We start from the raw sequence: 13,791 nt of genomic DNA on the forward strand, positions 1-13,791 counted from the left end.
GCGACGAGGACAGCCGATCCGGCGGACGCGCGGTTACGGCGAGACGGGCAGCGCGGGGGGGACGGCCGAAGCGAGGGGAGCGAGGGCGAGCCGGTGACGCGCTGCACCGGCGAGTTTCAATGCGTCGCGGTTGGCAACCGTGCGAAACGCCGCGCGGAGCGCCGCGGCGACGACGGCGACGGCGGCGGTGGTAGGTGGGTGTAGAGAGAGGGAAAGATGCGGCGAGCGAGCGGGATGAGGTGGAAGGATGAGGAAGGAGCCGGGAGGGGAGGGAGGACATTCATTACGCTCGCTTCTCCGGGAGAGTTCCACCGACGACGGTGTGTTGTCGCTTAGATAACTTTAAAATTATCTAGATAAAGATGAGATAAGTTACAGGCAAACGTGTGTAGGTACAAGATAAGGTTGATTGAATTTTAAATTTATCTGTGTAAAAGATAAAATTAAATGTTACTTTATTTAGATAATGTCGCCGTTGAATGAAACAATTTAGATAAAAACAATGTATTGGTTTTTTTTTTGTAGATTTTTATTTCTTAAAAACAAGAGTTCTTCAAACAATTCAATCTCATCCAAAAATGCTCCCCTTTTGGATCAATATGTAAAGTTGAAAAATATAGGGGGGAATATGTAATTCATTAACAAACTTTTTTGTAAACGTTTTCGAATCACTTATAATTTCGGGGCAATTTTTATATTTTGTGCTACTCTTTTCTGATGTATGCAGTCTTGTTATCACTTCAAAAATTCTTTCTTGTCAGAATAAATGGTAACTTAGAGATTGAAGTTAAGGACGATTACATTAATTTTAAAAAGATATATAACTCTTATATATATATCTCTTTCTGAGAGAAAGATGGAGACATGTATTTTAATAATCTAGATAATATAAAAATAATTTATTTTTGTAATTATCTACATAATTTTATATAAATGACAACAAACCGTATATCAAACTCTGTCCCAAAACAGATCATTTGTAGCTATCACGAAGAGAGAAAAGAGGAAGGATAAATGAGAGATGCCTTTATCAATAAGTATGTAACCGAACGCCGAGTGCCGATGATTTGCCGAACGTCTTGGAAGTACCAGGTACGGGATGGTAGCACGTCATTGCTAATTGAAAGTCGGGATTACCGAAATAAACTCGTAAAGTGAAAACGTAAAGATAGCCACGTTATAGAAAGGAACGGAGGAGAGAGAGAGAGAGAGAGAGAGAGAGAGAGAGAGAGAGAGAGAGACGAGTAGGGGGTTGGGTGATGGCGCGTACGCTCACCCCCGCTCGTCCATTCACCGTAGCCACGCGAAGAACCGCGTGTTTAGTCTACTCGCTTACATGAAAAAAAAAGAGAAATAAAAAACACACGAGAATTATTGAATAGCTCGAATTACGGGATGGCTCGCGTGCGAATCAATAACGTCTGATAATACAATGATAACGTGAAATGAATCAGATTTCATTTTAGATTTCTGAGAGAGACACGCTCGTGAAGAAAACTTATTGTCAATAACGATTCTCTCGATTTTAAACTCGGTAGCCGAGTTTACATAAACACCGTGGCGCCGTTCGTTTGTGCAGTCCGTTTGTTCGGCCAGGCACAAAGTCGGCTTCTCTAGAGAGTTTCCGGAATTCGCGTACCGCTGGCTACCTAAAACGGACGAGCCGCGACGGGAGAAAGCGAGACAAAGGGCAGAGGGACGAGGAGAGCGAGAGGAAGAAGCCGGCTCTCGCACTCTCTTTCCGCAGACCGAAAGATCGATTGTTCCGGTCCTCCCGCCGTCTCCGCAGGGGTGAGGGGGTGGAGGGGAGTACGCTCCCAGAGATATTTTGTACCTAGCCGTAGAAACGTACGTTGTTATTGTTTCTTTTTCAATCGGAGAGATCCCGTGGTCTGTAGACGTGAGAACATTAAAGGACCTTTAATATTGTACGGTTATTTTTCTGCTAATGGGAAAAAAAAGTCGGTGAAAAAAGAAACATCAGGAGGGACATTTTTCTCTAAACTCTAGAGTGAAAAATTACTTGAAGATGACACAGACTGAATTTTCACTCAATAGGGCTGTAAATTTTGATTCTTATTAGTGACAAGTCGCTCTAAAAATTGTACAAACTGTCTTTTTTTTTTAGAGTGACGTCTCACTCTATGAGATTTAAAAAATTAAGAAAAGTATTTTCCAGAATGTTAGAATTCATATGTACGAATAGAAAATTGAAAAATGATGGCAACTTCCGATAATTATTCTGTTCTCATCAAAATAAATCAGTCAATTAATATCCTGGATATTTTATCGAAAATTTACACTTGTTCGAGTACAATAATTCAATCATCGTTAGCTTCGCCTCATGAAATGCCAAATGTTAATTAAAAGCGCAAATGCGTCAGAGTTGAAACAGTCGCTTCAAACGTATTTACTCGTAGAACTCCGAATGGTAATTGAGATTAATAAACAATTTTCCGTTCCAATTTATCCAAAAATTTGTATACATCAGCAGCATATATCGCGTATGAAGGGAAATCGTATCTATTAGATGACAGGGGCGGTTTCCTTCTCAGTCTCTCTCCTCTTCATATGCGCCCCCGCTCCCCTCTCCCCCTCTATATCGCTCCCTACCGTCTTTCTCTTCCTCTATCTACCAATTCCTTTCCTCCCCTCTCTCCGCCTCTCTTTCTCTTTCTCCTTCCCTCTGTACGCCAAGTTCCTTCGCACCTTGGTCGTGGAGCGTGAGCGCGTTTATCGATCGATCGCAGAACGACCTCGCTCACGTCTCCTACTCCTCCTGGAGGTCAGGAGTCGGCGGGCTGGATTTTTCCCTCCCTCCCTCGCTTCCGTGCGCGATTTTCTCTTCTTTTCCTCGCGACGCGACGCGACGCGGCTCGGTGCGGACAGCATCCCTCCGCCGTCGCCGCCGCCGCCGCCGCCGCCGCGACGCCCCGCGCCGCTCTCGCCGGTCATCGACTCGCCGGTGCGCGTCTCATTGACGGGGTCCCGCGTACGAATAAATCGATACGCGATTGTCGCTAGGAGATCACGATCGAGAGAGCGCGCATTGATCCTAATTGTTGAGATCTCGACGAGGAGTAGGAACGACGAATAAGCGAGGGCACAAAATGGAGGAATGTTTGTTGAATGAATTGGGTATTAGGAATAGGGGAATTAGAATTTTAGATTTGGTTTCTTCAATGGACACTGCATGTAATAAATCATAAGTTAAATTGTTTATGTTCAATTTTATTAAGAAGACTGATTTTAAAATCCTAATTCCTAATGTTTATGCTAAAAGAAAAATAATCTTTTACGCACAATTAGATGGAAACCAAGTATAAAGAGATATTATAGTACAGATACTATAGATAAAAACTTGAGATGATGTAAAAATTTATTTGAGCGATGTTTACTCCGACAAGATATTTATCGCGTCGACGAACTATTTTAGAAGCAAGTAAATGATGATAATGCTCGATTAAAGTTAGATAAATTATGGGACTGCTAATGAAAGTATTGAAAAGAAATTAGAACGAATTGGACAGATAAGCTGATTGCTCAAACTTCTGGATTGTGATCAAAATATGATAAGAGTTTCAAATAAATCATTGCGGAAAATGATGACACGTTGCGATTAAATGTGTAATTGATAGTACGTGTTGCTTTATGCGCAATTCCTGGAAGAGCAATCGCAGCTTGGTCAAAGTATCAGAGAACTCGTATTTACAGTTGCGCCTCTGCATGCCGAGAAACTCGATGGAAACTAGTTTCGAGACGGCGAATCAATCGGATACTTGTGATATCATAGTCGTAATCGCGATTCTGCCGAGAAGCTCGGTCTCGATAGACGGCCTTGGGATCCATTTCACGCGATTCAATAATCAATTCTTATCGTGTCTCGTGATGTCTCACAAACGAAGGCCGCCCCGTTATGGGTGGGACTGCCTTCAATCGCGAATTCGAAAGCCTGCAGGAAAGCTTCGTCGGTCGAATGCAAAATGACAGGAGAATCAAACCGCATAAACGTTTCCTACGCAGGAAAAACGTTTCGCTGAAGTATCCAAAAATCTATTTTGCTCTAGAACAGATCTGAAGATAATTTTGTCGGACCGTCATCAAAATAACTACGTAAGAAGCTCGAACGACCAGCAATGTTGCAAAAACTATTGACACTCCAGCCAATGTCAGCTGGAGTGTTCACCGTAATTATTTTGGATAGGGAGCAACAAAATTATTTTTAGCTTGTCTACATTTAGCTAAGTTTTTAGATGCTCGAACAAGAGTTATCTTCCCGTGTAGATATTTTTTATATACGTTCTGAGAAATTCTCAGTTCAGAATGACTTGCAGAACATTTGCTGGAAAAAAAAAATTATCGCAGAGCATCCTGTATGCCAGGCAATTCTCTCTGCCTTCCTTCCTTATCTCTTCTTTAGAAATCGTTATCCTGTTAAAAGCGGTGCACCGCGTGCGCCGATGTGTCGCAACGCGATCGTTTGCCAGCTCGCGAGAACTCATCGCCGTCGAGGACGTCCGGCGTCGTTGTCGCCTTAGTCATCGGAGACCCGTCCGTCTCGCTGGAGGATTCGTTCGTTTCCGTCGCCTTCGAGCCGAGAGAGAGAGAGAGAGAGAGAGAGAGAGCCGCTCAAGAAAGCAGACCATCGGTTTTGACCGATGTCTCCTCTCGTGTCCCCTGCCTTCGCTATCCTTCGCTCTCTTCCTCCTTCTCCTTCTCTCCCTCTCCCCCTTCTCCCATTTCTCTGTCTCCTTCTTGCGATCGTAAACGCACACAATTCCACACGTCACGGACAAGGTCAAGGTCGTTAGCCTTCATTCCTTGGTATCCTCCTCCGCGAATCTGCTACGAGTATACAGACTTTCTTTCCCCGCCTCTCTCTCTCTCTTTCTCGCTTATTCTAATTAATACTCTCTCTTTCTCGCGAGAAAACGCTAGGTATATTTTTAAGTCCGGTCGAAAACCAGAAGCCGCCTGCTTCGCTTATGTGTGTTAAGTCAACTCTGTAAAGAAGATTGCCGCTGAGTTCGAACAAGCGTATTACTGTTTTCCAGCTTGTCCGTATAATTGCTATCTTAATTTCGATGTGTCGAAGCACTAACAGTATAAATATCAATATTACTATATGATTTATACACTTGACGCCTAAATAGAATTCACATTTTATACAATTAGTTATTTATTAATAATATTTGTGCCCATTTTATTGTAATTTATCTCTTTTGAAATTATCACTGAAAAAGCCCAAATAAGGATCATAGGAATGTATCATAGGAAGTAGATAAAGAGAGGTCGGAAAATTGGAACCAGCAGCAACGCGTCTATTTAGTGCAACAAAAATTTTTGACGAAGTAGATGCATGATGAACCGTTTTTATAAAAATTTGCGACAAAATTTATTAGACATACATTATTTCATTACAACATACTAAAATATTATTCAATTTTCTAATTGCAAGAAATAATAAATATATTTATATCGACTTTTGGAATAAATATATTCCTTTAAAAATAACGTATTTATTAAATAAGATCTACTTATGTGACCATTGTTATAATTTTGTTTATTATGTGTAAAGTTTGCAATAGAGAGATAATAATTTTCAATGCTGCCACTTTTGAAAAGTTCAAATTACGTCTAATAATTAGAAATTTTCAAAGATTACTTCTTGTTCACTTACATTCCATATTCAAAATATATTTTAATTTAATGAATGAAAGATTTTAACTAACTTAGATTATTTTAATATTGCTATAAGAATAAAGTTTTTTAAAATATAAAATTAATCAAGTGGACCTTGTTCCTCCCGCTCAGGTATCTTGCTTAATATCAGTCATCTTTGATAACGTTATTTGATTAAAAAAAAAAAGAACCAGGCAAAGTGTTCTATGTTCGAAACTAAACAAAACCTTCGACCATGTATGGAACGACTACGGCAGCTCGGATAGGAGCACGAGATGAGAGCGAGCAGCACTTGGGACATTCCGCTGCTGCCACTCGTGCGAACAGGTTCCCGAGCGATTGGAAAAAAGAAAACGATGAAAAAAAAGGAAGGAGGAAAGGCGCGGGACGAAGGAACAGGGAAACGACGTGCGGCGAAGCGGCGAGCTAAACAGAGTCATTCGCGGCGGGTCGTTTGATGTAAATAACGAAATCGCGAGACCAGATTGGGCGTTCGTTTCGGCGCCGTTCTCTATTACCGGGAATTCTCGGAGAAAATCGAAGTCGACATCACCGTTTCCGGCGAGTCCTTTCAGATACAAGAAAACTGTACACTTCCCGCGAATAAACGCAGAGATTGTCGCGTATTTTATTGTATCGAGTCTCAAGATTGCTTAGTGCTCGATAAAAAACATTTCATATAAAAATATATAATAATTATGTATGAAATATATGTTCATATATGACATATATATACATGGTTATACTAGTTTCTTTCTTTTTTTTGTTTGGTAATAAAAACGTAATAGTCATACTAATCGACAAAAATTGATTAAAAGTAATTTTCGCATTTTGTTTCTTTTATAAAAAGTTAAATATGAAAAAATGAGAAAAAATTACTCATATATAATATAATTATGTATATTTATATATGTTCTTATATAAGATATTTTTTATCGGATGTTATCATCATCTAATTAATTTTTATCACTGAGAAAAAAAATTGTTAATTTGACAAAATTTTCCAACTAAATTAAAATTTTGTCAGTTCAAGAATTTATGCATTTAACTTAAATGCACAAATTTCAATTCAAGTATTTATATAGTTAATTGAAATATATAAATAGTTCAATAGACAACAATTAATTTAGCTGGAAAATTTAGTCAAATTAATAACATTTTTTCTCAGTGTATTAATTAGTTTTCAACCGAAATTCAATGGCTTTAATCCTGACTCTCTAGAATTTCATGATGCTCTCGAAAAATCTGTTTCTTCTACTCTGCATTTTTGACCTCTTTTAATTTTACTTTATCTTTTTCTCTAGCTTCTTTTGAAAAGCCGCTGCGAATGTACGCGTTTTATTTACGGAAAATTAGCGTAGTAACGTTGAAAAGAACACACTTTTAATTCAATCACCTCGCTTGGCGGAGATATTGCCGCCGAGATAAAGGACCGTATCCGTTTTTCTAATTGCCGAGCCTTCCTAATCGAAAAACGGGAATTAGTGCGTAGTTGAAATGCGTTTGAAAAAATCTGAGGGTCGCACCGAATTCCCCAAGGAGGGACGGTACGGTCGGGTCAACCGGAAGTCAAGGCCACGCGGTCAATCGCCCTGTGATCCGTCGCCGTTATAAATAGATACCGGGCGCCCCGGTATCTCTACATATCTGCATTCGTATATGTCGCATTCCGCAATTGAGCGCAAACACCTCGCGGGTGCCTCTCTCACTCTCTCCCTGTGAATAAAAGTTTTAGAAACGCGACGAGCTCTCCTTTCGAGTAGCGGTGTTTAAATGCGCTTCCTCTTGTCGGTCGAACAAATAAATCTCTTCCTTTGATCGTCAACTAATTGGCTACTTTGCCAATTAATTAGTTACAAACGCGAAGCTTATCGAAATGCCAATTTCTCCGCGTGCATCTTCGATGCACCCTTCGCGCTTATATCGATCAGCGACCGTCGCAGCGGTCTCTCGTACGCGCCGCGAAAATGTTTCCATTAGCGTAATTAATCGTGGGGCAGGGTGGTTTCGGAGTCGCGTGTTCCGCGTTTGTTTTTTAACAATCACTCTGGGGCCAACCCTTTCAATTTTGTCCGATGTTCCCCTTCCTCCTACCCTTCCGTCCTCCCTGCCTCCCACCCACTCGACAAAGCTCGCGCGCGAAATTTACCTGGTAATTTGCATACCATTAAAGCGACCGCATCGCGGCCTACCACACGACAGCGGAGTACGGGAGAGTACGGTTTGACGTTGTGTATCGGGTAATGCAGAAGGCGCTGCTCAATCATCTTAATTATTCATTTTCGCATTATTTTCTATCCCATTTTACGCCGTTTTTTTTTTTTGTTAACGATATGACGACGTAAATCAATGCAACGGAAGGAAAGCGAGTTGCTCGTACGTACGGAGAGAAAAGTGTTTGGTATTTGTGATTATATTTGCATAGTAAAAGAACTATGATTAAGAGCTTTATTTTTATAACTGTTACCGCTGTAATGTTAGCAATAATAATCTTGTGCTTACAGTTCTACCAACTAGGAAAAAGTTTTATTATAAATTAAGATAATTTCAAACATTAATATATCAATTTATATTAAATATAATATAAGATATCAAGAGAAATATTTAGTAACGTTGCATGCTTTTTTAATATAGGTTCAATAAGTTGAAATATCTCACAACAATATCAAAACATATTGTAAAGAAATCGTGCCACTGTGATATACAATATATATTTTGTTCGATAGGAGAACGCGTATTTCGAAAGGAGAAACATCATCTCTCTCGGAACGTACGTCGCGTGAAACCTGATTCAGAAAGCATGTACGGTCGAATCATTATTGCTCCTTTCTCTTGTTTTCGTATTTGTTGATACGTTATCATCGGGGAGAGAGCGAGAGAGAGCGCGCGCGCGCGCGAGAGAGAGAGAGAGAGGGAGAGTCGGACGCGCGCCATTACAGACCCGCGTTTTTGTCTTTTGGGAAAAGTGGTCGATATCCACGTCCGGTATTCCGAGGCGTCTCTCACCCTCGTTGCAGGCACCACGGTGGTACCCCCCAAAGATCGTTCGGGCAATGACCTCGAGATTATATATTCCGCCGGTGTGCGCGGGGTAGTGCCGCAAAAGGAGGCTTATGCCCTCCGAATTCGCTCGTGGAATCGCACGGCGCGAATCACAGCCCCGACGTAACGCGCGCGCGAGGGTTCTTTCTTCTTCCCTCAACTGAAAATGATTTTATTTACGAGACAAAAAAGCTCCAGCATTCATTCCAAGTCTCATGGAGTGGGCGATTTTTCGCCTCCGTTTTAGAAAAACTGTTAAAGCGCTACGTATTCAGAGATTTTGTTTGCAATTAGCGCCACTTCTTCGTCGCGTTACGAAACTTTTCTGGTCGCAAATGTGTCTATAAATATGCGTGATTCGAGTGTAGAGCCAAGAGATATCAGAGGCAGGTTTTCTCGATTTTAAATCGCCTCTATTTCTCGCAGTAACTTACCTCGAAATATAATTCAGTTATTTCGAACGCGAGAGATATCGGGTATAATTCTAGAATTCAATCGATAAACAACGGAGAACTCAAATGGTGTATCACTGGAATATGACGTACACGTAATATTCAAATAACTTACGTTACACTATTACAATAAGAAAATTATATATATATATATATATATATATATATATATATATATAAAATTTTAAACTGTATAATATATTGAGATGCAACTACATTATTTATTAAAAATCTATCTAGAAGTCACTTGCAATATAATTCAAAGTATTTGATAGCAGTTTAAAAACAGTTTCAAAATTATGAAGGAGATAAAAGAGATAAAATTGAGGCGAGGGCAACGGCCTGAAGAAGTAAAATACGTTTAAAATTTTCCAAGATGCGTCGATGCAGGTGGTGCATTATCCGTGTCTCGGGAAGAGGTTTTCTCCCGCTCGTAGCAGAACCGACCGAAGGGAGAGCAGAGCGCGCAAAGGGACGAAAGGACGAGGGCGGAGGGCGGAGGGTAGAGAAGTCGGGCCGTAGAGAGGACGGAGGGACAAAGGGAGGGAGAGGGAGAGAGAAAGAGGATTCCGCGCGCTTCGTCGGGGTGGTTGCCCTCGTCTGCGCTTTGTGGGAAATGGCCGCTCAATAACGCGTAGGTCCTCCTCGTCCGCCCCTGCTCGCCCTGCCACGGCGAGGCAAGGGCCGATGCCCCAAAAGACAGGCGTCGAACCAACCCTTGTCCTATCCCGTCCCGCCAGCCCCTCGAAAAGGTCAAACCTTGCCCTTCCTCCTCGTCCCTCCTTCGGTCGAGGAACCCTCCAGCTCGCAGGGACAAAAGAGTGCAAGGTGACGATTGGCCGAGGGTCCAGGAATCGTCGTGGACAAGAGACTCTTTTTTTGCGAATTGCCATGAAGATTGTCCGAGAAGAAGGAGTCTAATAGTTTAGAAAAAGTCGGAAAAACTGTTTAAAACCTGAATCCGAAAGATCCGGAAAAAGCTGCAGACTTACTTTAAACTTGCCCTAGGTCAAATATTGTTAATGTGTTTTTATCCTTAACTTTACTTTAATTTTAATTTACAAATTATTTTAAAAATCTATGCTTTTATGTATTACGTTTATATCCAGGTCTTATCAACTTCGATTAACTTAATCGGACGGTTAAACTTATGAATTGCCAACTGCTAAATTAAAAAATTGATCTTCTTAAATCTAATTTTTGTTTTAATTGAAAAATTACTTTATTATTTATTTAGAGCATCAAACTAATCGGAGATAAAATCTTACATCTTTTTAAGTAACGAATATTTTTTAGTAGCATAAATAAACTATATTAGGATAAATCTGGGAAGAATTGTTTTTAATGATCTTCAGTAGCGCAAGTTTTACAAAGCATAGAAAGCGCGCTACGATTTAAAATTCATTGCAAAGATATGAAAATTGTTTAATTGAGCAGAATCGAACTAAAACCAAGAATTACGATCAATATATCAAGAAGCGTCTTTGAACTTGAATCTTTGATAGTATCTCGTCGACGGCGTCGTCAGTTTCATCCCAAACGTACTTCCAACTAAAACTATAACGTTTCTCTTTCCAATAGATCCAATAACGTAGGTCTCGCGATTTGACTGAAGCTGAAGCGGCGCGCGAGAGCAGCCAGTTTTCGGCAGAGGAGCGAGACTCATGGGCTTCCCCGTTTTTTTCGCCTTCTCTTTCCTCTTTTTTTCTCCCCATCCGCCCTTTTTTTCGTCTCCGATGAGAGTTCGTCGAGCGAGATCGATGAGCGCACTAACCTGTCGCGCGCGAAAACACGGAGAGGGCGCGGCGGAGGTGCAGGATGAAGAGGAGGAGGAGGAGGAGGAGGGAAAGGGAGAGGAAAAGGGAAAGGGAAACGGATCACGGGGGTGTATCGATCTCGTCCCTAGGGACTCGCGGCAGGATTAGGACGTCACGGTAGCCACCCACGACGAGGCGGCGCGTACAGGAGCGGCGCGAGGACCTCGTGGCCCTTGGCAACCGGCTGCCAGGAATCACGCGCGCGCGTCCGCGAACGTTCCTCTTCTCGCCTCCTTGCGCTCTCGTCATTCTCCATACTTCGTCTCCCGCCTCGCCGAAGGGCTACGTCGCTAACCGAGAGGCATCCTCGCGCATGAACCGGCGCGGCAAGTCGAACGGGAACGGGGAATACCCCGTGCATGATCCTGTACACTTGCTAGAGAATTGCGAAAAATGGCTCACACTTCGTGATTTCGCAATATTGCGATTTGGGGAGAAAAGATCAAGATAACAAGTCGAAAAGAATCAATTAAGAATCAATGTTGTTTTTTTTAAATTAAATTTTTTAACTTCGAACAGACAAAAGGAATTTACTCTAAAATTATTGAACGTGTCTTTATCAGCTTGTACAGTTATATCTTGTTGTGTTGGTTTTAATGTTTCAGAATGTTAAACACCTTTTGTAATGTTTACAAAATCAGAGTGTTCCACACACAATCCCGTTTCTTCCCCATCCTCCATTCAGAGAGAGAATTCCCCTTAATTCAAATATAATTTGCGTACACGTCTTACAGGGTAGTTTCTTCGCTAATCCGATTGTTACCCTCGAAATCGATTTTTCCTAAAATAGTCGGCCCAAGCGGGATACTGTATTTAGAAACTAGAAGACCAGATGGAGATATTGGATTATCCATCTGTTTCTTGAGACGCATCACCAGGTTTGTTATTTATCCTCGTGCTTGATGATCCTCACTAATCGAGAATATACCAAGATGTGAAAAAATACTTGTCCCCGGATACCTTACGTTCAATAACTCATATTAATGATACTCAAAACGTCATATTCAATGTAGCTGAACTTTGATTTTGGTTCAACTGACTCTCTACCCTTTTTCAGTTCTAAGAAATTAAAAAAAAAGGATATAATAAATTGAGATTAAAGTTTATCTACATTGATAGGAAATAAATATAAGTGCCGAGAGGAAAAGCGAGAAGGGAAAGAGGAGACAGATAGAACCGTCCGTGCGCGCGCGAGATTCGCCCCTGCGCGATATCGAGCATCCGGTGACGCAACTCGCGCGCCACCCCTGCAACTCTCGGCGCACCCCCTCGCGTCGCGGCGCGTCGCGTCACACCCATTCCCGCTTCCGCATACCTCGCGCGCATACCCTCAACCTAACCTATATCACTTTCCTTAGGTCGTTGATCCTGCGGCCGCGTGCGCGATCGAACGCACGCCGTCGCGCGCCGCGAAAATACGCGCGGCGTGCGTTGATGCGTTCGATTCCGCCGTTCGCACGCCGAAAAGAGCGAACGGCTTCCTACCGATTTTGCGGGTGAAGAGAGAGAGAGAGGGAGAGAGGGAGAGAGAGAGAGAGAGAGAGAGAGAGAGAGAAAGAGAGAGAGAGAGAGAGAGAGAGAGGAGAGAATCGATACGCGCGAGGAGAGAGTCTAGCTTCATCTTTCGCATCTCTCTCGCGTCTCGCTCGCTCCTCTCTCTCGCGCTCTCTCTCTTCCTCTCTCTTCTCTCTCTCGCTCTCCTCTCATCTCGCTCGCCTCTCTCGCTCTCTCTCTCTCTCCTCTCCTCGTCTTCTCTCTCTTCTCTCCCTCTCTCGCTCTTCTTCTCCTCGCTGCTTCGTTCCGCTTCCTTCGCGTTTCCGAAGTGCTTCGCGCTCTACGTTTATCGTTGGAAGCTATTTTAAGTACAAGCGTTACGTTGTTATTATCGTTTTCCTCGTTAACTGATTTCGCTTTGTTACATCCGGCATTATTTTGAGACAGAAAAAACAAAGTTAACTGCATTAGCTTTCCTATGATTATTACATCTCCGCTGAATATTTAAAAAAGTGCGCGTATTTTTCTTTAATCCTAAATTACTCTAATTTAATCCCAATTAGTACAGTTAGGTTTAGGATACGTTTAATAAATATTAAAAAAAAATTTTTAAAAATTAACGTTTATAATTTGATACGCGTTTCTTAAACTTCAATTATCAAATAAATATATATTACTATAAATAATATTCATTGACGCAGAAAAGTTGAATTATAAAATAGGTCGAGGTACGAAACGCAACATAAATTGCTAGAATGTAACATGAAACCTCGGTAAAATAAAATATAATATGAAAAGAATGACACTTTTTATTTGACACTTGAAACCGAAGAACGTGCAAATATATACGTTAGCAAATTCTTCGAAAAATGAAAATGAGCAATTCAACGATTTGAGAGCCAAACGTGTACAAACGCTAAGAGATAATGTGGTTAATAAATGAGCGAGTTTAAGGGTCAGTTTTATCAACTTTGATTAACTTAATCGGCTAATTAAAATTTTAGATTACTTGCAACTGCAGAATTGCTAACTTTTAATCTAATTTTTTAATTATTCTAGTTATCTATTATATTTTATATAAATAAATTAGATATATATTTGTAGAAAATGAATAAAGAAAATAAATTAATAATTCGACCAATTCTAAGCGTGACTGTTGGCTTAAGTTTAATCGGTTGATCAAGTTAGGCCCGTTTCTACCAATATAGATTACCATTAATCTCGGTTTGACTTACTTATTATCTTATTCTAGTTCTAAGAATGAAAAAAAGATAAAGAATAAGTTAAACCGAGATTAAAGTTAA

The sequence above is a fragment of the Monomorium pharaonis genome, chromosome 11 (genome assembly GCF_013373865.1).
Source record: "Monomorium pharaonis isolate MP-MQ-018 chromosome 11, ASM1337386v2, whole genome shotgun sequence".
NCBI lineage: Eukaryota > Metazoa > Arthropoda > Insecta > Hymenoptera > Formicidae > Monomorium > Monomorium pharaonis.